This window comes from Schistocerca cancellata, chromosome 3 (assembly GCF_023864275.1).
Source record: "Schistocerca cancellata isolate TAMUIC-IGC-003103 chromosome 3, iqSchCanc2.1, whole genome shotgun sequence".
NCBI classification, from domain to species: Eukaryota; Metazoa; Arthropoda; class Insecta; order Orthoptera; family Acrididae; genus Schistocerca; species Schistocerca cancellata.
In genome coordinates, this window is record NC_064628.1 from 199,145,879 (window position 1) to 199,172,667 (window position 26,789).

Below are 26,789 nucleotides of genomic sequence, written 5' to 3' on the forward strand. Positions count from 1 at the left end.
CTAAGTCCTTTTCTGTCTCTGACAGAATTACAATGTCATCGGCGAACCTCAAAGTTTTTATTTCTTCTCCCTGGATTTTAATACCAACTCCGAATTTTTCTTTTGTTTCCTTTACTGCTTGCTCAATATACAGATTGAATAACATCGGGGAGAGGCTACAACCCTGTCTCACTCCCTTCCCAACCACTGCTTCCCTTTCATGCCCCTCGACTCTTTTAACTGCCATTTGGTTTCTGTACAAATTGTAAATACCCTTTCGCTCCCTGTATTTTACCCCTGCCACCTTTAGAATTTGAAAGAGAGTATTTCAGTCAACATTGTCTAAAGCTTTCTCTAAGTCTACAAATGCTAGAAACGTAGGTTTGCCTTTCCTTAATCTTTCTTCTAAGATAAGTCGTAGGGTCAGTTTTGCCTCACGTGTTCCAACATTTCTACGGAAACCAAACTGATCTTCCCCGAGGTCGGCTTCTAGCAGTTTTTCCATTCGTCTGTAAATAATTCGCGTTAGTATTGACGAAGTACACAAATAAACTTTCAAAATTTTACCGACCTATAGGATTCGTTTTATACAAACTGCATACTCGGCTGTAGCAGGGAAAAGAAGGAAACCAACGGAAGAATGCTCGTGTTGGACCTCAAAAAGTCGGATATGTTCCTCTTGAAAAGACTCTAACAGAAAAGTGGGGACCAGATGCCTCCATCCTGATTCCGATTTCCTCACCAAAAATTTCGTCGTGTGAAAATATCGGCCCTTTTTGGGCTGAGACTAGCAGAGACAGCGACGGTGGAAGAGAGAAGATACAGTGTGGTGGGAGAGAGGAAGTGTCAGTGAAAGCGAAGAAGAGAAGGATGAAGACAACAGCAGTGATAGACAAAGGGAATGAATACATTGACGGTCAGTGAGAGACAATGACAGTAAAAGCGAGAGATAGAGATGCACGGAGATAGAGGCAGAGGGAGGAAAGAGAGAGGAAACAGTGAAACTGAGAAAGATAGATGAGTAGACACCATTCACAGGCTTGGGTTTCCAGACCCTCTCAAATCGGCGAACTGTAACACGGAAGTATTGAGGGGAGTGGTAAATTTTGGATTTATTTCTGAACAGCCGAGAAATGGGGGAGACAGCGACAATGGCGAAGAAAGACAGAATAAGGAAGTGTAAGTTGTAGTGTCCTGCAGTCGGCAGGAAAGAACTAACGATCAAGTTTGAACACACTTTACTTAATTAAAACGCCTTTTTGGCGTGCACTAATTTCCAAACTCAAGAACAACAAGAAACACAGTAATTCTTGTGGTGGCAAAAGCCAGATAAAAGTTATAACACAATGAAAAGAAAAATAACAAGCAAAATACTACGCTACAAAATTCCAATGTGGCTGAACGGTTCTAGGCGCTACAGTCTGGAACCGCGCGACCGTCACGGTCGCAGGTTCGAATCCTGCCTCGGGCATGGGTGTGTGTGATGTCCTTAGGTTAGTTAGGTTTAAGTAGTTCTAAGTTCTAGGGGACTGATGACCTCAGCAGTTAAGTCCCATAGTGCTCAGGGCCATTCGAACTATTTTTTGGCGTTACGCCCAACAAGATACAAAATTCTACAGAAAGACTACGGCGAGTGTCTACTAGGCTACAGCCGGCGTAGGTATTGGCCGGAGCTGTCCTAGATGTAGATACGCACTGCTGGTTTGACTCTGCTGGCGTGCTTATAACACTGATTCTGCGGAGTGCTACACTTAATCACATTAGTTCCAATTGATGGATCTCTGTCACATGGCTTCTCACGAAGTAGTGCCGTCTTTATCCGAAAAGTTCTTTGATGTTTACATTCACTGGTGATATTTTGATATGAGCTCTTGAAGGGAGGCCGGCAGTCCAGCTTGCTTCTGCGGGTCCTCTAACTGATAAGGGGCCACTACGACATAAGTGAGAAGGGGTATATACTGTAAATCAGTGAGTGGAAAATGAGACAGTGGGGGAGAGGTGCAGACAGTGATAGAGAGAGGAAGATGCTGAGTTTGAAGGCTTCACTAAAAGAGAGACTGGATGAAAGGATGTAGAATGTTCTGTGCTAAAAGAGCACAGATATGTTCGCATGCCAAAATTTTTGGTGAGGGAGGCGGAATGAGGATTGGTTTCTTACTATTCTGTCAGAGTCTTTTCAAGAGAAACACGTTCTCCTTTCACTGCTCCGACAGGAGCATTTTCTCATTGGTTTATGCTATGATAATATACACTCCTGGAAATGGAAAAAAGAACACATTGACACCGGTGTGTCAGACCCACCATACTTGCTCCGGACACTGCGAGAGGGCTGTACAAGCAATGATCACACGCACGGCACAGCGGACACACCAGGAACCGCGGTGTTGGCCGTCGAATGGCGCTAGCTGCGCAGCATTTGTGCACCGCCGCCGTCAGTGTCAGCCAGTTTGCCGTGGCATACGGAGCTCCATCGCAGTCTTTAACACTGGCAGCATGCCGCGACAGCCTGGACGTGAACCGTATGTGCAGCTGACGGACTTTGAGCGAGGGCGTATAGTGGGCATGCGGGAGGCCGGGTGGACGTACCGCCGAATTCCTCAATACGTGGGGCGTGAGGTCTCCACAGTACATCGATGTTGTCGCCAGTGGTCGGCGGAAGGTGCACGTGCCCGTCGACCTGGGACCGGACCGCAGCGACGCACGGATGCACGCCAAGACCGTAGGATCCTACGCAGTGCCGTAGGGGACCGCACCACCACTTCCCAGTAAATTAGGGACACTGTTGCTCCTGGGGTATCGGCGAGGACCATTCGCAACCGTCTCCATGAAGCTGGGCTACGGTCCCGCACACCGTTAGGCCGTTTTCCGCTCACGCCCCAACATCGTGTAGCCCGCCTCCAGTGGTGTCGCGACAGGCGTGAATGGAGGGACGAATGGAGACGTGTCGTCTTCAGCGATGAGAGTCGCTTCTGCCTTGGTGCCAATGATGGTCGTATGCGTGTTTGGCGCCGTGCAGGTGAGCGCCACAATCAGGACTGCATACGACCGAGGCACACAGGGCCAACACCCGGCATCATGGTGTGGGGAGCGATCTCCTACACTGGCCGTACACCACTGGTGATCGTCGAGGGGACACTGAATAGTGCACGGTACATCCAAACCGTCATCGAACCCATCGTTCTACCATTCCTAGACCGGCAAGGCAACTTGCTGTTCCAACAGGACAATGCACGTCCGCATGTATCCCGTGCCACCCAACGTGCTCTAGAAGGTGTAAGTCCAACTACCCTGGCCAGCAAGATCTCCGGATCTGTCCCCCATTGAGCATGTTTGGGACTGGATGAAGCGTCGTCTCACGCGGTCTGCACGTCCAGCACGAACGCTGGTCCAACTGAGGCGCCAGGTGGAAATGGCATGGCAAGCCGTTCCACAGGACTACATCCAGCATCTCTACGATCGTCTCCATGGGAGAATAGCAGCCTGCATTGCTGCGAAAGGTGGATATACACTGTACTAGTGCCGACATTGTGCATGCTCTGTTGCCTGTGTCTATGTGCCTGTGGTTCTGTCAGTGTGATCATGTGATGTATCTGACCCCAGGAATGTGTCAATAAAGTTTCCCCTTCCTGGGACAATGAATTCACGGTGTTCTTATTTCAATTTCCAGGAATTTATGTTGCACGAGATGTTGCCGGCGGAATTCGAGCGGGTTAAGAGTTGTTCCTGGGGCAACAGGTTGAATCAGAGTGTGTGGTACTATAGACATTGTATCTTTTAGCCACTACTAACAGTACTAGCTTCAGCTGTATGTTGTATGCTGTGTCATCCCATATTACAGAACATGTGAACATTCGAGGAACTTGTACATACCATTACTTGTCATTGCACTGTGTTTAGACAGCGAATGCCCCCGAAGAAACAACAGAAAGTTTATGTGCAAGTGTATCAGAGTAACTATACCTAATTTTGTGATGTCGTAGAGGACAAGAATGTGGACATTACCGGTACTTATCAATAATACAGTGCCTGCAAGTGCTTCGTTTTCTATACAAAACCCAGAGCTCATCACTTAGGTTTTAGACACTTTTGTTTCAGTTGTCATTCTTACCATGTAAGCAATTAACTACTGAAGTTAGTTTGTTATTGTCAGTCACAATGTGTCTTCTGTGAAATTTGTTCTCTTAGAAGAGGACGCCAAGACATTGGGATCACAGATTTAAAATGGCACTGAGCACTATGGGACTCAAAATCTCAGGTCATCAGTCCCCTAGACTTAAAACTATTTAAACCTAACTAACCTAAGGACATCACATACATTCATGCCCGAGGCAGGATTAGAACATGCGCCTGTGCGGTCGCGCGGTTCCAGACTGAAGCGCCTAGAACCGCTCGGCCAGATCACAGATTTACTTCAAACTTTGTACACCTGTAGCAGGCCATTTAAACAACGTAGTGTAGAAGTAGTAAGGTGCACTACTCCTGCAATTGCGAGTAAATCGCAATAGAAAGTTTTATGCGTCTATTACACAACTGATGTTGCGCGAAGCAAGGGGCCGTAGACGAGGCGGCGATTCGAATCCTGCTAATACTTATTTTTTTACCTATATTTTTTCATCGCTGGTCACATTATTTAAGTTATTAAACACTTGAGAGGTAGTATAATGAAAAAAAACTACGTGCATCTTCATGAAGCTGTTGCGAATTACATATATTATTTGACCGTTTACTACTTTTAATTAAATTTTCAAGGACGAGGGACAGGTTTGGAAAACCCAAGTCAAACCTCGATAAATAATGATGCGTATGACGGTATTTAGTAATACAGCGAGTAACAATGCGCCAGACCACAAGAGTAATGTACAATCGCTCGTCGGATGTGCTCTTAACATCCACGCTGCAGGATGATATCTGTCATACAGACATGTAAAACATAAATTGAAACGTCATCTACTACACAGAATGAATACAGATTTCCCTCATTTACAAGGAATGTTCACAGTTCCTAAGGGCAAACACCCATTGTTGACATTTTGAAAAATTTCTCTTTCTTCCGATAGTATAAATTAAAAATTAAATTTGAGGGGGTATTATAATATGTAACATTGCTTTTCTATGCGAATGTGGAAAGGGATGATTTCTAATTACAGAACTGACACTGAAAGTTAAATTTCCTGCCTCCAGTGCGTAATTTTTTCGGAGCGCGTTTTCTGCATCCACATTTCTGGTTTCCACTCATATTTTCAATCGGAAGTAGAGTAGACTGCGCTAACTACAAGTTTAAATAACATTTATAAATATATTTGCAATTTTTTGTATTTAATAATACATCAATGGTAGTATTTCGATCTTGTAGTAATTGCTTCAGTAGTTAATTGGTACCAACGTCTTTACGTAAACTGATGCTATGATTAAACACTTGAATGATCTCACATAATAGAAAACATCATTACTACATTTTACTGTAAGAATCTTAATAAAGTGCGGTGAAGTTGTAAAACCATGAAATACTGTATTGCATTTGGCTACTGATATGCGAAAAATAAGCGTTAGCGCGTGGTAAAAGCTTTTCGAAGAATGCCGTGAAGACATTGACGAGCGGCCTGGATGCCCCAGTACATCATCCACCGATTGAATATGGAAAAAAGTGGAATAAATAATTATGAACGGTAGCCGAATCACCATCAGAGAAGTCATTAATGATTTTAACGTTTCATTAGCTCATTAGCTTCATGACTCTGTTTCACCTGTGTTCGGTATGTGAGGGTTACATTTTCCCAAAATCTTTATATTTCGAACTAAATCAGCGACGAATGCAAGTTACTCGGAAGTTGCTAGATGAAAGTCAAGAACAATGCAGAACTACTGAAAGGTGGCATAAGAAGCGATAGAACATGGGTGTACCGGTATCACGCCGAAACTAAGTTTCAGTCGTCCCTGCTGAAGCATCCTGTATGGCTGAAGGCAAACCATGGTATATGCGGTTGACTGTGAAGGGTACCATCACTTTGTTCTTCGATTTGAATGGCATAATGTACCATGAAGTCGGAAGATCAGTTAGGATGACTACCGCAGTTCAATGACGCTTGCGTGAAGCAATAAAAAAAAGAAAATAAATAAATTTGTGGTCAACAATTCACGGCTTTTATACAACAATAGTGCATCTACTTAAACTACAAACCTTATTCGTGGATTTTAGATCAAGACATAAACTTGTCTCTGCCACCACATTTGCCGCACGTGAAGTTATTGTGACATATTATGTTGTTAGAAATAAAGAAAACCATAAAGTCCGTGTTTTACAAGCTCAGATGATGTTAGAACGGTGTCGCTGAGAGAGATGACAGCTATCTCAAAGATCGAGTTCCAGAAGTGTTTCGGGGACTGGCTAAAAGCTTTGGCATAGGGTAAATGTATAGTGTCTAATGGGGACTATATTGAGCTGAATAACACTGATGTAGACGAATAAAAAAATTATTTAAAAAATCTGTTAATTTGTGAACACATAGCTCAAAAATGGGCATGTTTCTACGTCTCCTTTAGAGCTTACATCAAATAAGTACACACATCAAAAAAAAAGTTTAGCATCACCTTGGTTCCGAGAGTTCCGGAACCCATACAGAAAATTGGAACAGAGATCAACAAAACATCATTTCTGCCCTTTTTATTGCTCATGAAAACCACACATTGCGTGTTTTACCACTATGCAGGGAGACCTTCAGAGTTGTCAAGACTTATGTACACATCGCTACCTCTAATATCCGATAGCACGTCCTCTTGCATTGATGCATGCCTGTATTAGTAGTGGCATACTATCCACAAGAGCATCAAGGCGCTGTTGGTCCAGGATGTCCCACTCCTCATCGGCGATTCGGCGTAGATTTCTCAGAGTGGTTGATGGGTCACGTCGTCCATAAACAGCACTTTTCAATCTATCCCAGGCATGTTCGATAGAGTTCATGTCTGGAGAACATGCTGGCTACTCTAGTCAAGCGACGTCGTTATCCTGAAGGAAGTCATTCACAAGATGTGCACGATGGGGGCGCGAAAAGTCATCCATGAAGACGAATGCCTCGCCAACATGCTGCCGACATGGTTGCACTATCGGTCAGAGGATTGCAGTCATGTATCGTTCAACCGTTTCGGCTCCGTCAATGACCACCAGCGGCATACGTGGGCCCCACATAATACTACCCCAAAACAGCAGGGAACCTCCACCCTGCTGCACTCGCTGGACAGTGTGTCTAAGGCGTTCAGCCTGATCGGGTTGCCTCCAAACACGTCTCCGAAGATTGTCAGGTTGAAGGCCTATGCATCACTCATCGGTGGAGAGAACGTGATGCCAGTCCAGAGCGGTCCATTCGGCATGGTGCTGTGGTTGTAAAGAAGGACATCGCCATGGACGTCGAGAGTGAAGTTTCACAGGGTTCCTCCGAGCCATAATCCTTAGGTAGCGGTCATCCACTGTCGTAGTAGCCATTGGGCGGCCTCAGCGAGGCATGTCATCGACAGTTCCTGCCTCTCTGTATCTCCTCCATGTCCGAAAAACGTAGCTTTGGTTCACCCCGAGACGCCTTGACACTTCCCTTGTTGAGAGCCCTTCCTGGCACAAAGTAACAATGCGGATGCGACCGAACAGCGGTATTGACAGTCTAAGCATGGTTGAACTACAAACAACATGAGCCGTGTACCTCCTTCCTGGTGGAATGAGTGGAACTGATCGGCTGTCGGGCCCCCTCCGTCTAATAGGCGCTGCTCATGCATGGTTGTTTACATCTTTGGGCGGGTTACGTCTTTGGGCAGGTTTAGTGACATCTCTGAACAGTCGAAGGAACTGTGTCCGTGATACAGTACCCTCAGTCAACGTCGATCTTCAGGAGTTCTGAACTTTTTTGATGTGTCTATAAGGCTTTTCCAAGTCCTTTTTTGCAGCTTAGAAGCGTTGCATTCCATGTGTTGGCCACCTGTCTGCTTTCTCCTGTCCAGCCTCTGTTCTGCTTTTGCTTATTGAGGAAATCCTTAAAGTTATTGATCGGCTATTTATGGTTTGATTGGTTAGAGATGTCCTCTTGAATGACTAGTGCTCTGGAGAACCTTCCTTACTTCGTTGAATCATTTATCAGAGGCTTTAGAACAGTTGCCAAATACATCAAAAATCTACTTCGTTACTTAATCGGTGTACAGGGTGGTTCAGCTGCCTCTACCTACGGTTTTTATGCAACCTGCGACACATTCAAATGCTATGAGCAAGATTTTCATACTTTCTCCCTTGCTACGTGCCAATTATTAGTCCCACAGAACTGTACAAAATTTTCGCTAGAAAACGTAGTTTTCGAATTATTCAAGGAAAACGTACAAAATGATCTTCAAACACCTTTGCAGGAGAGCTTCTGCGAAGTTTTGAAGGTAGGAGACGAGGTACTGGCAGAATTAAAGCTGTGAGGACGGGGTGTGAGTCGTGCTTGGGTAGCTCACTTGGTAGAGCACTTGCCCGCGAAAGGCAAAGGTCCCGAGTTCGAGTCTCGGCCCGGCACACAGTTTTAATCTGCCAGGAAGTTTCATATCAGCGCACACTCCGCTGCAGAGTGAAAATTTCATTCTGATTTCAAACACGTTTTTCTTGAATGAGCCTAAAATAGTGGTCTCCAGAGATAATGTATCCTTGTACAAAATTAGCTACATTGTACTTCGTGCAAAAATATCCTGTACATGTTTTCTGTAGGTCTAACAGTTGGTGCGTAGCGAGTCAGAGTGTATGAAAATCTTGCACATGCTTTTTGGAAGCATAACAGGTTGCATAAAACCCTTATGTAGGGACAGCTGAATCTTCCTGTATAGCAGAATAAATTGTTGAAAAGAACAAAGATCTGTACCCAAAGACGGAAAGTTTCACAGGTCACACCAACATTCAAGAAAGGTAGTAGGAGTAATTCACTAAATTACAGGCCCATATCATTAACGTCGATATGCACCAGGATTATGGAACATATATTGTGTTCGAACATTATGAATTACCTCGAAGAAAATGATCTATTGACACACAGTCAACACGGATTTAGAAAACATCGTTCTTCTGAAACACAACTAGTTCTTTACTCGCACGAAGTGTTGAGCTATTGACAAGGGATTTCAAATTAATTCCGTATTTCTGGAAAGCTTTTGACACTGTACTACAAAAGCGGCTTGTAGTGAAACTGCGTCCTTATGGAATATCGTCTCAGTTAAGCGACTTCATTCGTGATTTTATGTCAGAGAGGCCACAGTTCGTAGTAACTGACGGAAAGTCATCGAGTAAAACAGAAGTGATTTTTGGTGTTCCCCAAGGTAGTGCTATAGGTCCTTTTATTGTTCCTTATCTATATAAACGATTTGGGAGAAAATCTGAGCAGTCGTCTTAGGTTGTTTGTAGATGACGCTGTCTTTTATCGACTAGTAAAGTAATTAGAAAATAAAAAAAAACTGCAAAACGATTTAGAAAAGATATGTGTATGGTGCGAAAGTTGGCAATCGACTCTAATTACGAAAAGTTTGAGGTCATCCACATGAGTGATAAAAGAAATCCGTTAAACTTCAGTTACACGATAAATCAGTCAATTCTAAAGGCCGTAAATTCAACTAAATACCTAGGAATTACACTTACGAACAACTTAAATTGGAAGGAACACATAGAAAATGTTGTCGGGAAGGCTAACCAAAGACTGCGTTTTATTGGCAGGACACTTAGAAAATGTAACAGACCTACTAAGGAGACTGCCTATACTACGCTTGTCCGTCCTCTTTTAGAATACTGCTGAGCGGTGTGGGATCCTTACCAGATAGGACTGACGGAATACATCAAAAAGTTCAAAGAAAGGCAGCACGTTTGGTATTATCGCGAAATAGGGGAGAGAGAGTCACTGAAATGATACTGGATTTGGGACTTCATTAAAACAATGGCGTTTTTCGTTGCAGAAGAATCTTCTCACGAAATTCCAATCACCAACTTTCTCCTCCGAATGCGAAAATATTTAGGAGACGCCGACCAACGTAGGGAGAAACGATCACCATGATAAAATAAGCAAAATCAGAGCTCGTACGGAAAGATACACGGCTTCGTTCTTTCCGCGCGCTATTCGAGATTGGTATAATAAAAAATTGTGATGGTGGTTCGATGAACCCTCTGCTAGGCACTTAAATGTGATTTTCAGACTGTTCATGTGGATGTAGATGCAGACGTAGATGAAAGTTTCAGGCTAATCGTAAGGGTGAAAGTGGTGACGCTGATAGTACCTCTAACCGAAGAGCGCCGGACAATAAACTCAGCCCGTGCCCAGCATCGAAATTTCTGGAAGGACTATCGGATGACGAGGGAAGGAGCGCGAACGGTTCCTGTGCGCTGCGACTGACAATGGCGAAAGCTGATACGACACGGGCTCGAACGGTATGTGAGGGAGAGGAATTCGCGGAAGTCCAGCGGCATTGCGCAGGCGCGAACATTGCGGCGCGCGAGTAGTTTCATATGGGCTGCCTGCGGCCGGCGCTCGGCACGCGGGGGCGTCCACGTCGCGGGAATCTGTCAGCCAATTCCAGGGGGCGCCGGCGGCGTTACACAAAGCCACGGCGGCGAGGGCGCGATGTGGCGGCTGCACCGCTGCCCGGCTCCTTTACACGGCACTGAGGCAGGCGGTTTCTCCCGTACGTGAACATATTAGTGGCCTTACAGCTCCCCAAGATGATCCGGCTTTCGGTACGCATGCGACGGCATGCGCTACCAGCACGTTCCACAACGCCATGCATAGAAACGGTATTTTTCCAGGGTCCTATCGCGAGTTAGTTACACTACTGGCCATTAAAATTGCTACACAAAGAAGAAATGCAGATGATAAACGGGTATTCATTGGACAAACATATTATACTAGAACTGACATGTGATTACATTTTCACGCAATTTGGGTGCATAGATCCTGGGGAATCAGTACCTAGAACAACCACCTCTGGCCGTAATAACGGCCTTGATACGCCTGGGCATTGAGTCAAACAGAGCTTGGATGGCGTGTACAGGTATAGCTGCCCATGCAGCTTCAACACGATAGCACAGTTCATCAAGAGCAGTGACTGGTGTATTGTGACGAGCCAGTTGCTCGGTCACCATTGACCAGACGTTTTCAGTTGCTGAGAGATCTGGAGAATGTGCTGGCCAGGGCAGCAGTCGAACATTTTCTGTATCCAGAAAGGCCCGCACAGGACCTGCAAGATGCGGTCGTGCAATATCCTGCTGAAATGTAGGGTTTCGGAGGGATCGAATTAAGGGTAGAGCCACGGGTCGTAACATATCTGAAATGCAACGTCCACTGTTCAAAGTGCCGTCAATGCGAACAAGAGGTGACCGAGACGTGTAACCAATGGCACCCCATACCACCACGCCGGGTGATGCGCCAGTATGGCGATGACGAATACACGCTTCCAATGTGCGTTCACCGCGATGTCGCCAAATACGGATGCTGTCCATCATGATGCTGTAAAAAGAACCTGGATTCATCCGAAAAAATGACGTTTTGCCATTCGTACACTCAGGCTCGTCGTTGAGTACCCCATCGCAGTCGCTCCTGTCTATGATGCAGCGTCAAGGGTAACAGCAGCCATGGTCTCCGAGCTGATAGTCCATGCTGCTGCAAACGTCGTCGAACTGTTCGTGCAGATGGTTGTTGTCTTGCAAACTTCCCCATGTGTTGACTCAGGGATCGAGACGTGGCTGCACGATCTGTTACAGCCATGCGGATAAGATGCCTGTCATCTCGACTGCTAGTGATACGAGGCCGTTGGGATCCAGCACGGCGTTCCGTATTACACTCCTGAACCCACCGATTCCATATTCTGCTAACAGTCATTGCATCTCGACCAACGCGAGCAGCAATGTCGCGATACGATAAACTGCAATCGCGGTAGGCTACAATCCGACCTTTATCAAAGCCGGAAGCGTGATGGTACGCACTTCTCCTCCTTAGACGAGGCATCACAACAACGTTTCACCAGGCAACGCCGGTCAGCTGCTGTTTGTGTATGAGAAATCGGTTTGAAACTTTCCTCATGTCAGCACGTTGTAGGTGTCGCCACCGGCGCCATCCTCGTGTGAATGCTCTGAAAAGCTAACCTTTTCATATCACAGCATCTTCTTCCTGTCTGTTAAATTTCACGTCTGTAGCACGTAATCTTCGTGGTGTAGTAATTTTAATGGCCAGTAGTGTACTTTAAGTTCTACTTCTGGCCACATGGCAATGGATATTGTTGTAGCTGACTGTGAGCTCCCAGGCGAGGAGGTAAGTATCGGAAAGGAGGCCGTAACAGTCGTGAGCAATATGGATGGATCACTATGACAGGGCCCGGCCCTCCTGATGTAGGTTTTCCGTGATTTCCCCAAATCGCTCAAAATGCCGGGATGGTTCATTTGAAAGGGCACGGCCGACTTCCTTCCCCGTCCTTCCCTAATCCGATGGGACCGATGACCTCGCTGTTTGGTCTCTTTCCCCAGACAACCCAAACCCATCGCATCTATGACAGGGAAGCAGTTGAATGTCAGAAATTGAATAAATTGAGAGGGAGATCTGGCAACGGAAGACAGTTAGAGAGGAGATCGGGTTCTGTATTACAGCCTTGAATCTTGGGATGAGGAAGCAATGCCTACCAAGAAACAGCACCGACAATTTGTTGAGTCCAAATTCTCTCTCATCTCATGGGCAGCATGGACATGTGAGGTGTAACGTAGAGCAAGTCAACGACTTTGCACCCTTAGATACACATACAGCCACACACACCTTTTGTCTGCGATGTGTCATCCCAGAAATAAGTAAAAATTTTTCCAATCTCCCAATTCCAACTAAAGTTTTCTGGAGGTTTCTCTTGACTGTTAGTTGACTGCCGTAACATGTGATTCCCTCTTATGTATTCTCCTTTACGACCCTCTATTCCTCACTAGTAACTTCCTAGGACTCGACCGAAAAGAACTATGTTCTATTACTACCCTACACGCTCTCAGGATTAGTAAGTAAGAGACAGCAGACTTCGTACTCATGCGACACGACCGTGTCTCTCCATACTCTCGCAAATCGTGCACCGAACTAGTGATACGAGATTTCTACTTGGCTATTGTGGCCTGCATAGCTTTCGTTACTGAACAGGTGCCTCTGTACCTATCGAATTTCGAGTATTAGAATTTTTTATTTCATTCAAAAGTGGTTCTACTTCTTTGTCTTACAATCTTATCACCGCATTATGAATACACTAAAATGAAGTACATGGAGTCGGTAATACTTCAGGCAACATGTGGATGACCTAAACTGCAGTATTTACACTTAAGATTCCCCAGACGCTCCAAAAAAATAGGCATTATTCTAGAATGAATCCTCTGCAGAGGACTGTGTGCCGGTCTGAAACTTAGTGGCACTTTAAAAATGTGTGCCGGACGATACTCAAACCCACAACCTTGCATTTTACGTACAATGCCCTTATCGGTGGAGCTATCTAGGCATAACTCAAGCCAGTATGAGCCCCCTGACAGTACGAGCAACGAAGGTGCTTTACACAAACTTATATTATTTTATTGTCACAAGTCCCTGATATCTCCACTTACAAAATTTACAAGGCGGAAAGAAGTGTTGTTAGTGCAGTGAGCACAGTTTTAGCGGGTTATGCATACAGGTGTAGATGTTTCTACAGAGGTAAATTTCACACCCTAATATTAAGTGCACTTTCCCTATCAAGTTGATCGCCTGCAAGCGGTTCAGTCTAAGATTTAGAAGTGTAGTGGTGGTTCACTTCTGTGCCATGGCAGAAACGGCTGCGGAGGCCTCGGTCACGGCATGGAAAATGCTTCGAAAAAATTTCGAAGGCGTCTTTCGGTCTTCATGGACGGCAGCCCGACGTGATGCCCAGAAACTGGTGTCACACATCGAGATTAATTTTATGAAGAAATTCCTTAGAATGTATCTTTGGACCACAGCTTTGTACGGAAGTGTTTAAAGTTTGTGGGAAAACCGTAAAATAAGAGAATCGAAATGTTTGAGATGTTGAAAATGAGAGGTACTGATACTAAGATAGGAAGTGTGGAGGTTATCCGCAGAATCGTCGAAGAGAGAATCTTATGTAAAATACAGGATTATTATAAATGATTGAAGCGATTTCATAGATTTGATTTTGGTATATAATTCAACAAATTGTCAAAGGACTTGGCACACACATACGACACTCAAAAAGATTTTTTTACATATTACCAGTGCTCCATATGTGCCCCCCAACCGATTCTACAGATATCAAGCCGACAATCGAGCTCTTCTCTCGTTCGGCGCAGAATGTCACTATCAGTCAAAAATGGTTCAATTGGCTCTGAGCACTATGGGACTCAACATCTGAGGCCATCAGTCCCCTAGAACTTAGAACTACTTCAATCTAACTAACCTAAGGACATCACACACATCCATGCACGAGGCAGGATTCGAACCTGCGACCGTAGCGGTCGCGCGGTTCCAGACTGAAGCGCCTAGAACAGCTCGACCACACTGGCCGGCCACTATCAGCGAAGAAGTTCTGGTAGGTTTGTTGGTGCAGGGGGCGTAACCACTGCATCTTTCACATGACGTCGTACAAAAAAAAAAAAAAAATAAACCTCACTCACCATGACGGATCCATCACTTTCTCAGTTTCCTGAGCATCACAATTGAAGTGTGCTGGAGTACCATCCTTTTCATAGATGAAGTCCAAACAGTCCATCTCCAGTTGTGGCATTAGCCAGCTCTCCAGCACGTCCAAATACACTTGTCCTATAACGGTCTTTTCGCAGAAGTAAAAAGAGAGTGTAAACTTTAAATCGTGAGGCTGCACAACACACATTATCTTTTGGTGAATGCCGAATGTGCTGCACGACAGCGTAGGGATTTTCTGTCCCAGAGATTCGCACCTTGTGCCTTTACGTTGTCCCATTCACAAGACAATTTTGCTTTTTGTTTTATTGAGGATGAATTTCTCAGAAAACCGCTCCTCTTCCACAAGCTGTTGCCACTGTGTCGAAAATTTAAAACGTCTGACATTGTTATCGGGAGTCAGGACTTATAGCTTATTGCGAGAGGTAAAGCTTCAGTTTCAGTCGTTTTCTTAAGATCTTCCAAACGGTTGATTGTGGTATGTTCAGCTCTCTGATCGGTCTCTTCGTCTACTTCTGCGGGCTACGTGTGAATCTCGCCCGCGCGCTGTCAACAGTTTCTTCACTCACTGCAGGTCGGCAAATTGATTTCCCCTTGCAGAGGCATTCTGAAGCTTTAAACAGCGCGTACCATCGTGGAATGGAGTTGTCAATTGTGGAATTTTCTTGAACTTTCTTTCTGAAGTGTCGCTGTATTGTTTGGCAGACTGATGTGAGAGCATTTAAAGCACAATATATGCTTTTTCGGCGGCTGTCGCTATCTTGCCTAGCTCGTCACTGCTGCGATTCTTGTGACAGAAATCCGAAGTTCGGCTGCAACAGCTCAAACGTTTCTGAATTTTTCTGTACGGATGTTGAGGTTTGTGACAATTCGTCAATTAACAGTGAATTTATGAAGTCGCTTCAATCATTTATAATAACGTTGTACTGATAGAGGGGGACAGGGTGACAGGACACCTGTTAAGACAACGATGAATATGTTTCGGGGTATTTGAGGGAGCTGCATTAGACTAAAACTGTAGAAGAACACAAATTCTGGAATATATCGACCGAATAACTTAAGCGAAGGAGAGGTTGGGGTAGGAGTGGATTCCGTGATGGACCACATCGCATGCGTCAGAAAACTGTTGACGGTGTCTAGTTTACGGGGGCTTACACAAGACTTCGGCTTTCCGCACTGAACAGTGTCTAGACAGTATTTTCAGTATAGCAATGACAATGTTCTCTCACTGGCGTAAACCGCCGCACAGGACGATCGAAAGTGTTTGACGAACGGACGTCGTGTCGCCATGCGGGGCGGTCGGCAGTCTACCGCGAGGTCGCCGCTGATTTTAATGAGTTGAGTCAGGAAATTCATTTCTCTAGGATAGTGTGGAGGCAAACGCTGCGCATAGGTCTCAGCAGATGACGAATGACTCAAGTCACTATGCATTTTCCTGACTTTGAGCCATACAGTGTACAATACATATGAGTACAGAATTCATGTATTTTCAGGGATACACATTTTATAAAAACATGACTTGCTGTGAAATGGAGAAAATCAGCAACAGCTAAATTGTTATGCACAATCTTGTGTGAGGAACAAACGCAGCCGTAAGCAGACATCTTGAATAATAACCGGTTAGCTGCTCTTGTAAATACACTCCTGGAAATGGAAAAAAGAACACATTGACACCGGTGTGTCAGAGCCACCATACTTGCTCCGGACACTGCGAGAGGGCTGTACAAGCAATGATCACACGCACGGCACAGCGGACACACCAGGAACCGCGGTGTTGGCCGTCGAATGGCGCTAGCTGCGCAGCATTTGTGCACCGCCGCCGTCAGTGTCAGCCAGTTTGCCGTGGCATACGGAGCTCCATTGCAGTCTTTAACACTGGTAGCATGCCGCGACAGCGTGGACGTGAACCGTATGTGCAGTTGACGGACTTTGAGCGAGGGCGTATAGTGGGCATGCGGGAGGCCGGGTGGACGTACCGCCGAATTGCTCAACACGTGGGGCGTGAGGTCTCCACAGTACATCGATGTTGTCGCCAGTGGTCGGCGGAAGGTGCACGTGCTCGTCGACCTGGGACCGGACCGCAGCGACGCACGGATGCACGCCAAGACCGTAGGATCCTACGCAGTGCCGTAGGGGACCGCACCGCCACTTCCCAGCAAATTAGGGACACTGTTGCTCCTGGGGTATCGGCGAGGACCATTCGCAACCGTCTCCATGAAGCTGGGCTACGGTCCCGCACACCGTTAGGCCGTCTTCCGCTCACGCCCCAAGATCGTGCAGCCCGCCTCCAGTGGTGTCGCGACAGGCGTGAATGGAGGGACGAATGGAGACGTGTCGTCTTCAGCGATGAGAGTCGCTTCTGCCTTGGTGCCAATGATGGTCGTATGCGTGTTTGGCGCCGTGCAGGTGAGCGCGACAATCAGGACTGCATACGACCGAGGCACACAGGGCCAACACCCGGCATCATGGTGTGGGGAGCGATCTCCTACACTGGCCGTACACCACTGGTGATCGTCGAGGGGACACTGAATAGTGCACGGTACATCCAAACCGTCATCGAACCCATCGTTCTACCATTCCTAGACCGGCAAGGGAACTTGCTGTTCCAACAGGGCAATGCACGTCCGCATGTATCCCGTGCCACCCAACGTGCTCTAGAAGGTGTAAGTCAACTACCCTGGCCAGCAAGATCTCCGGATCTGTCCCCCATTGAGCATGTTTGGGACTGGATGAAGCGTCGTCTCACGCGGTCTGCACGTCCAGCACGAACGCTGGTCCAACTGAGGCGCCATGTGGAAATGGCATGGCAAGCCGTTCCACAGGACTACATCCAGCATCTCTACGGTCGTCTCCATGGGAGAATAGCAGCCTGCATTGCTGCGAAAGGTGGATATACACTGTACTAGTGCCGACATTGTGCATGCTCTGTTGCCTGTGTCTATGTGCCTGTGGTTCTGTCAGTGTGATCATGTGATGTATCTGACCCCAGGAATGTGTCAATAAAGTTTCCCCTTCCTGGGACAATGAATTCACGGTGTTCTTATTTCAATTTCCAGGAGTGTAATTTATATAACGACCAGTGTCGTACCCTAGAAGCCACGTCAGCAGGTTAGAACTGTTAAATCAGAAAAAATCGTTCGCTACAATTATTGTAAAGTCTTTGATTTCGTAGAGTACTGCACATCTTCAGAGTTGTTAAGATTAATAAAATATATGGTAAGTTTGATCGTATCTTACTAATATAAAACGCGAGTATGATAAATACAACAGTATATTCGACACCGAACCTAGCTACACAGCAACAAGTCGATTTCAAGTGCTGTACACAGTATTCTGAAGTCACTAAGATATGTACAATAGGATGGCCCAGTGCTTCGGTCTTGGTCTACCACTCCTATTGTTCCTTCTTGGTTCTCGTACATATTGTATGTGACCCGTCTTTCCCTATAGTTTACTTCTATTTTTCTCAGAACTTCGATCACTGTAGAATGCTTTTTATAGGTCGACAGATCCTGTTAACATGTCTTGGGTTTCTTAAGTCTTGCTTCCATAACCAGACGTAACGTCAGAATGGCCACAACTTCTCCGAAAGCCAAACTCCTGAAGTCATCCTCCACATCCTCAAGTTTCTTTTCCCTTCTTCTGTATATTACCCTTGTCAATAACTTGGATGCATGATTTTTAAGCTGATTTTTCAGTAGTCTTTCAGTTGCCTGACGTTGTTCTCTTCGAGATGTTGTGGATCATATTTTTCCGAAAGTCTGATGTTAGTTCTCCAGTCTCAAAAATTCTACACATCAACTTGAATAGTTTTTTATTGCTACTTCCTCCAATGGTTTTGGAAAGTGCGAAGGAATGCAATTTATTCCTTCTGCCGTATTTGATCGCAAGTCTTCCAAGGCTGACTGATACTGGAGACCCTATGGGTTCCACATCAGCTACCAAAACTTCTTCCTTCACGTCATCAGACAGTTCATTCTCCTCGTAAAGGCCTTCTATGTACTCTTTCCACTTAGATGCTCCTTCCTCTGCAATTACGAGTGAAATTTCCGTTGCATTCTCAATCCTGACGCTCTTCCTTTTTTTTCACTAAAGGTTGTATCGGCTTCCTTCGACTACCTCTTTTTCGATTTCTTCAGATCTTTTCTGCTGCCATTTCCCTTTAGCTTCCCTGTATCTCTGGTTTATATCATTCCTAAGTAGCTCATATTGCTTTATCTCTGTCTTTTGCCGAACGTTTTTGTACTTCCTTCTTTAGTAGATCAATTGCGGTAGTTCTTCATTTACACAAGATTTTTTCTCTAATATCTTCCTTGTATCTATGTTTGACAGGCTCCTGTGAGCGGTCTTTTTAAAGATATCCATACCTCCGTAATTGAACTGTCTACTACGGTAATCATTATCGCAATATCTACACCCTTAGAGGACTTAAAACGCGTCCCTTTATTTTTGTATACCTTCTCCTCTTGTGAGTTTTGAACAGTGTATTCGCCATTACTAGCTAAAATTTATTGCAGAATTCAGTTAATATTTCTTCTCTCTCATTCCTACCACCAATCGCATCTTTTTTTGTAACTCTGTTTTCTATTTCTCCCCTACTACCGCGCTACAGTCCGTCATGAGTATTAAATTATCATGTAACTTTACATTATGAATTTTCCGTTCAACATTATCATATACGTCCCCTATCACTTCATCTTCTGTCTGTAAGGTTGGCATGCATACCTGAACTGTTGTTGGAATACTGTAGATTCTTATGAGTACAACCAAGTCATCGAATTGTTCGCAGTGACTCATTCTCTGCTCTTCCTTCTTATTCATAATGAATCCTACTCCCATTATATCATTTTCTTTTGCTGTTGATATTACCCTGATTTCGTCGGACTAGTAAGCCCAATGATCTTTCGATTTCACTTCACTGACAATCACCTCCTCCCATATATCCCCCCCCCCCCCCACCCAGCCCTATTATCTAAGATGAGCAGCTGCGTTTCTAATTTAAGATTTTCCAGCTTCCCTGCTACGTTCAAATGTCTGAGATTCCACGCTCAGACTCTTGAAATGTTACCGTTTCCCCTGTTACTTAGTCTTTTTCTCATGGTTACATCCCTCTTGTCCATCCTCTCCCGGAGATCCGAATGTGGTACTAATCAGGAATCTTTTGCCAATGGAGAGATGATGAAGATACTTTTTCAGTTACGGGCGTGTGTACTGTGGATCACATTATGTATCTTTAATGCAGTGGTTTCCATTGCCAACTGCATTCTCATGCCGTTGATCGCTTCTGACTCTCCCGTCTTCCCCCCAAGAACCAGAGGTTTCTTTGACAAGCTTCTAAGTGTCATTCTTGCGGAGGGGCCATGCTAATCTTCTCTGTGTCGTTCCAGCTTCCGCATACGTATAGCCGAAGCGCATACTGTCAAAACAAGTGTGACTCCTTATATCAGAAGTTTTCCGGTTTGCCCACAATCGTTGATTGCTTCCGTACAATGCTGTGCTCCAAACACACATTTTTAGGAATTTCTTCATAAAATTAAGCTCGATGTGTGACACCAGTGGACATTTTTAGTTTCGGTGTATCGCGTCGGGCTGCCGGTAATGAAGACCGGAAAACGCTTGCGGAATTATTTGGAGCCATTTTCCTTGCCGTGATCGAGGATTCCGCTACCATTTCTGCCCTGGCAAGGAAGTAAGCCACATCTACACTTCTAAATCTTAGAGTGAACCGCTTGCGTGTGATCAGCATGATAGCGAAAGTGCACGTAATATTAGGCTGTAAAAGTTACCGCTGTAGAAACATCTACACCTGTTTTCATTATCCGCTAAAACTGTGCTCACTACATTAAGAACTCTTCTTTCAATCTTGAAAATTTTGTGAACAGGGATGTTAGAGACTTGTAGCAACAAAGTAATATAAATGAGTGTAAAATACCTTTGTTGCTAGTACTGTCAAGGGGCTCATACTGGCTTGAGTCTTGCCTAGACAGCTCCACCAATAAGGGCATTGTACGCAAAATGCAAGGTAGTGTGTTCGAGTATCGGCCCGGAACACATTTTTGAACTGCCATTCCTCTGCAGAGGACTCATTCTAGAGCAATGCCTATTTTTTGCAACGTCTGGTGGATCTTTAGTGCAAATATTGCAATTTACGTCATCCACAAATATCCTGAAGCATTACAGACTTCACGAATTTCATTTCAGTCTATTCATAGAGCCGTAATAAAATTGGGAGGCAGAGAAGTAGAACCACTTTTGAATGAAATAAAAAATTCTAAAACTCGAAATTCGATAGTTACAGAGGCACCAGTTTAGTGGCGAAAGCTATGCAGCGCACAACAGCCAAGCAGGAAGCTCGTACTACTAGTTCGCCGCATGATTTTCCAGACTACCGAGTGACACGGTCGTGTCGCATGATTTAGAAGTCAGCTGCCTCTTTTTTACTAATTCTGAGAGCGTTTAGGATAGAGTAGAATATAGTTCTTTCCAGCCAAGTCCCATGAAGTTGGTAGTTGCGGAAAGGGGTTTGCGAAGGAGAATACTTACGAGGGTATCACTAGTTCCGGCATTTGACTAACAGCCAAGAGAAGCCACCAAAAGACTTTCATTGGAATTAGGGGACTGTAAAAATTTTTACTTTATTTCTGGAATGGCAAGTGACTGACAAAATAAGAACCCAGTTGTGTGTATGTGTGGTTGTATGTGTACGTAACCGTGCATAGTCGTCGACTTGTTCGACGTTACACCTCGCATGTTCATGCTGTTCATGATATGAAGAGAATTCGGACTCAACAAACTGTCGGTGCAGGTACTTGGCAAGCACTGCTTCCTCATCCCTAGTCTACCGGATCTAATACTCAGTCCCATCTCCTCTCTGTATCTTCCGGCCGCAGATCTCCCCTTCAGCTTATTCAGTTTCTTTCAACTGCTTCCTGGTATCTCACATCGCTACGCCTTCCCTTCTGAACCTTACCTCCTTACCTGGGAGCTCAGAGTCAGGTATAACAATATCCGTCCACATGTGGCCAGAAGCAGCATTGTTATCTGTATTGGAATTCCAATCTGAATTGGCTAGCCATCCTCATTTACGCACTGCTAAATCAATTTAGTTGTAGGCTGTTGTTTTTGTACTGCAATCTCGCTTGTCTTTTATGCTGGTACAAATGAATATTTTTATTCGTTAAAACAGTCTGGGACAATACAGTCGTTAGCTAGTGGTTTAATATATCGCTTCTTACGGTTGGCGCTGCTTCTCCTTCCCCAGTCGCCGTCTTTTCCCGTCTTGACTTTCCTCAACGTCAATTTTCCTTGCTTCCATTGCCTCCTCCATTTGCTTTTGTCAGTTGCGTCGTGGCGTACCCATATTTTCCGCTGGGTTGATATCCATCATAATATCCTATTTTGTATCCTGTGTTCATTCATCCTGTTCACAATGCCAAAATTCATCAGCTGATTTTTGGATGTCGTCACAGATGTCCCTATCTAATTTCATCCATCTATTGTAGTACAGCTTGAGCTTCGTTTTAAGTAATCCATCTCCGTGGCAAGCAGTTTATTCTTATTTTATTCGCTAATGTCCCAGGTTTCTGATCCGTTCAATACTATTCTGTACTCTTACACCTTCTATTCGTCTCTCTTGTCTCTTTTTCCCAAATAACAGAGTTCATTGCCCCTGTTACAACTCGTCCTTTATAAATCCTACTAGCGATTTCACCACTACTTGTGCCCTATATATTAAACAATACTCCAAGGTATTTTGCCTTTTTCACACCTGCAATTACTTCTCCAACTACATTCAAATTATTTGCGCACGTACATCTTCAGGTCAGCCTTTTTGCATTCCTCTTTCAGCTTTCTTATCAAATAACTTACATCATTTTCTCCTTCTGCTAGTGCAAAGCCGTTCCTCTGCAAAACACAGGCTAAATACCTTGCTGTCCGCTACTGTTACTCCCACAACCTGGCATTTTCTATGCCAAGTCTGCAGGATTTCTCCAAGATAAAGCTAAAAGAAGCTCTGTGACAGCCCACATCTCTGCCGCAGACCCTCATTCACCTCGAAAACTTCTGTCCAACTATTCCCAATCATTACTCTCGATGTGTTATTTTCATATATAATTTCATAGCAGCCTTTAGCAGTCTTTTATCCAACTCTGTCTCTTTAAACTTTTCCCACAGTTTGTTGGTGTATGCTTTGTCATATGGTTTCTTTAAGTCAAGCAATGCAACGTGCCCCACCAATCCAATCTTCTCGCGTTTTCACGTATTAGTTTCAGTGTGAAGATGTTGTTCATTACCGACCTTCCTGCTCGGAATCCTGCTTGTTCTTCTTGCTGCTTATGACCTGTTCCTTTCTCTACCAGATCTATCAGTACCTTCGAGTACAGTCTTCCGACGAAAGGGATCACTGCCAAATCCCTGTAGTTTTATGGGTCATTATGTGACCCTTTCTTACGCATCGATGTTATGCAACATGTTTTCCGCCCTTCACACAGCCTCTGGGTATATTGATCCGTATTCCGGCGCCTTCTTCATATTATAGCTCCTGGTGACTTCTTCATATTCCAGTTCCTCATAGCCTGTCGAAGAACTTTTATATCTAAACGCCATAACTCAGTCTGTGAATGAAACTGCGTTACAACCACACAGCCTTGGATTGTGAAACAAGAGACTGTACCATGCAGAAAATATTTACAGTATCTGTTGCAGAGCGATGGTTCGACGGTGAAATACAAGCTTCTTTTTGTTACTTTATTTGTATAAATCACAATTTGGCGGTGACCAATTCTCACATATTAAAAAAAACTTTATACAGGGTGACTTTTTTCTATGCGTATGGAAAATTAGCATGCAGAAAGAACACATAATTTGCTGACGGAAGTTGCTCTTCCATTTCTTCCGGTCGACGGTTTAACCAATAATTAACGCCAATTTTTTTGTTTGTAGGAACGAGCTTGGGTCACCACCTGTGAACGAAGGTGCAGCCGTGCCCGGATGTTCGGAAAAGCAGCCTTGCAGGACACTTCCTGGTTCGTGTTGTCAGCAAGCGGCGGACACATACAAGGGAATGTAGTCACTCGAAGTAACTCTTTAAGCCAAACTCGGAGGTACTTTTTACTTTGTTCACTACTTAGATTTTTTTGTGGCGTTTGCTTCGTTAAAACGAAGCAGCTCCATAAAACATTTATTGTGTGATGATTTTTCGAACCACTTAATTAGTTCCAGTTTGTCGTTTGCGGTATTTCTGTAATTATTACTTTGTGTAAACTGGTGCATTTTTATTTAATTTAGCATTACGCATAAGTTATTTGATTTTCTATACATGAGAGACATCTTGTCTAAAAAGTGGATGTGATATATTTTAGCATTACTCTGGTACGACGCAAGATATGTCAACCGAACATGGTGCACGTATAACTATAGAAAACCATTGTGTTGAAGTAGTAACTGTGTGAACCGTACGATAGACGAATACAATTGAAAAAGGTGCTGGTCTATTAAGTAATTCATAGTGGTTCTGAAGTCCTCGGGAAACTTCATATGTTTCTTGCATGAATGTTCTCTTACTGTTTCTCCTGGAGGGAAAACTATAATTTTCTTTACTAATAAGTTTTGTCGTGAATCCTTTTAATGGAGACTATGTAAAATATTTTACTTTACGATTTGGGTCCTGTAATTACACTTTCAAAAACGGATACTGAAAATTAATTAAATTATTAGTTGATTGTCTATAGTGTCGATTTCTTTTTCCGTCTAACGGTAGATTGGGATAAAAAAGTAACCTTGCAACGTTTCGTTATTGGATAGTCTATCTACAAAAATACATCACGATTTGGTTTTAAAGGGTCCTAACTGCATCGTTATCAGCTCCTCCGTCCTCTCGAAGCGTTCGAAGAAGTAGACGTGGTAGTTTTCTATTTCATAGCAATAATGGCTATATTTTGTACGCGAATGGCAGCTAAACTAATGAAATTTATCTGTATATAATACAATTGCAAATATCAAAATAAATCGTTTTTATCTATTATATTCAAGAATGTGTTTAAGAACATAATCCATTGTTTAAGTGGAATTCAGAAACACAGAAACGGATTGTGTGTGTGTGTGTGTGTGTGTGTGTGTGTTTTACAGCCTAGCTTAAAAAAAGCACGGAACAATTCAACTAAACAAGATTCACATAGAATATTAATTACAGTAGTTGGTAGTTTAGGCTGCTAAAAATACTGTAACTTATTTGACATGTAACACGAATGATTAGCTCTCAGTTTGAGGTATCCTGCCTAATGTCATGACGAAAGATTCAGTGCACTGGTAATATCTTCGATTTTAAAGACTTATTTTCTTACACACTAGTTTATCTAGTGGATGCTTTTCAGTTGTCACCTGATGGTAGCTTAATACGCTGATAATCGGTTTGTTATATACCAATATTTGCGTCACAAAAAGGTCTTTTCAACCTTACAATCAAAATCTATTAGAATTCAACACCTTTGGAAACTCAAAAATGGTTCAAATGGCTCTGAGCACTATGGGACTCAACTGCTGTGGTCATAAGTCCCCTAGAACTTAGAAATACTTAAACCTAACTAACCTAAGGACAGCACACAACACCTAGCCATCACGAGGCAGAGAAAATCCCTGACCCCGCCGGGAATCGAACCCGGGAACCCGGGCGTGGGAAGCGAGAACGCTACCGCACGACCACGAGATGCGGGCCTTTGGAAACTGAAGATCTCCCGAAAACATACTATTTTGCGAATTAACCATGCTGAAAACGTGCAAATATCAAATGTGAAGCTAGGCAGGATGACGCTGAGACAAAAATATAATTAGATAAAATTCTCTAATGTTTCCTAGTATCCTTGTGGTATCGGACCGCGCAGTAGAAGAATTTTGGCTACTAAGCGGTTAATGAGGTTCTCTTAGGCAGTAGGTATAGTCTATGCAAAACTGCTGTTGTAAATTTAGATTTTCCTCTGATACTGAACGGGGAATTTAATTGGCTCAAAAAAATGGTTCAAATGGCTCTGAGCACTATGGGACTCAACTGCTGTGGTCATAAGTCCCCTAGAACTTAGAACTACTTAAACCTAACTAACCTAAGGACATCACACACATCCATGCCCGAGGCAGGATTCGAACCTGCGACCGTAGCAGTCGTGCGGTTCCGGACTGTGGCGCCTTTAACCGCTCGGCCACTCCGGCCGGCGGGAATTTAATTATTCAACGGGCGTATCCATGGGATAACTTAATAATAACAGATGCAACAGTTATAATAACAATAAAATAGACTCAGACCGCTGCTACAGCTATTTGCAGAACAATTGATGGAAGGAAACTGGGGACTCGACACCAATGAGCACGTACATTACAGGCACTTCTCTGCTTGTGTTTGGCATTCGGACTCCATAAGTCAGTTGAAGTATTAGGGAACCATGTTGAACCATCGTCCCTCATTAGCCGTTCATAAGTCAAGTAGATCTGACGAAGCAGTGTGCAAGGCGCACGCCCATCTCTACAGCTTCCCAGGCGTGTCCCGTAGAGTGGAGCGCAGGTGCACTAGAGGGCTAGCCGAGCGCCCTCATGGCCGTGGAGTGTTTATCGAACCACCGTGGCACAATTCGAGCGCCACCGGGTCACCTATTGTGTCGGTGAAGTTACAGTCTCCAGGGGTTGCGGTAGGAGAAGGACCATCCAGCTGGTCTCTGTAAAATTCACCTGTGCGTGTAAGAGATGGATGTTGAGACTGGACGATGAGTTGGCGTCTCGGTCGCCAAATTCTAGTTGCCGCATTGGGCAGCAATTTCTCCTTGTATTTCTATTTTCAGCGGCACATTAAAAAAAATTTTTTTATTTAATTGTGCTAGAAAACATGTGTCATATAAACAAAACATTGCTTCGATGATATAAGTCCGGTACTGTAAGCGTTACCAGCTTTCTGCAAACAGATGTTATGTAATAACATGCATTTTAAATGCTGTGTGACCAATGGGCTTACGGGTAGTTGTCATCCGATCTTTGAGGGAGCATGTAATTTGACACCATTAAGTGGCCAGTGTGCATAAAAAATTTTTTGAGCGTCATACCCGAGGACAAGAAACATTTTTCATCGCTCGATGGTGAGTACCGCTGAGTTTCGCCTCT

General features: G+C 44.3%; 1 protein-coding gene and 1 non-coding gene across 2 annotated transcripts in view; both read right to left on the reverse strand.

Annotated features, from left to right (window-relative positions):
* The window catches only part of LOC126176222 (glutamate receptor ionotropic, NMDA 2B), a 922,500-nt gene that overhangs the window by 357,540 nt on the left and 538,171 nt on the right, over positions 1-26,789 (reverse strand). The gene's annotated exons all lie outside the window — the stretch shown is intronic.
* On the reverse strand, positions 19,955-20,065 carry LOC126178685 (U6 spliceosomal RNA). The gene has a single exon (XR_007536564.1). It is a non-coding gene; the product is annotated as a U6 spliceosomal RNA (small nuclear RNA).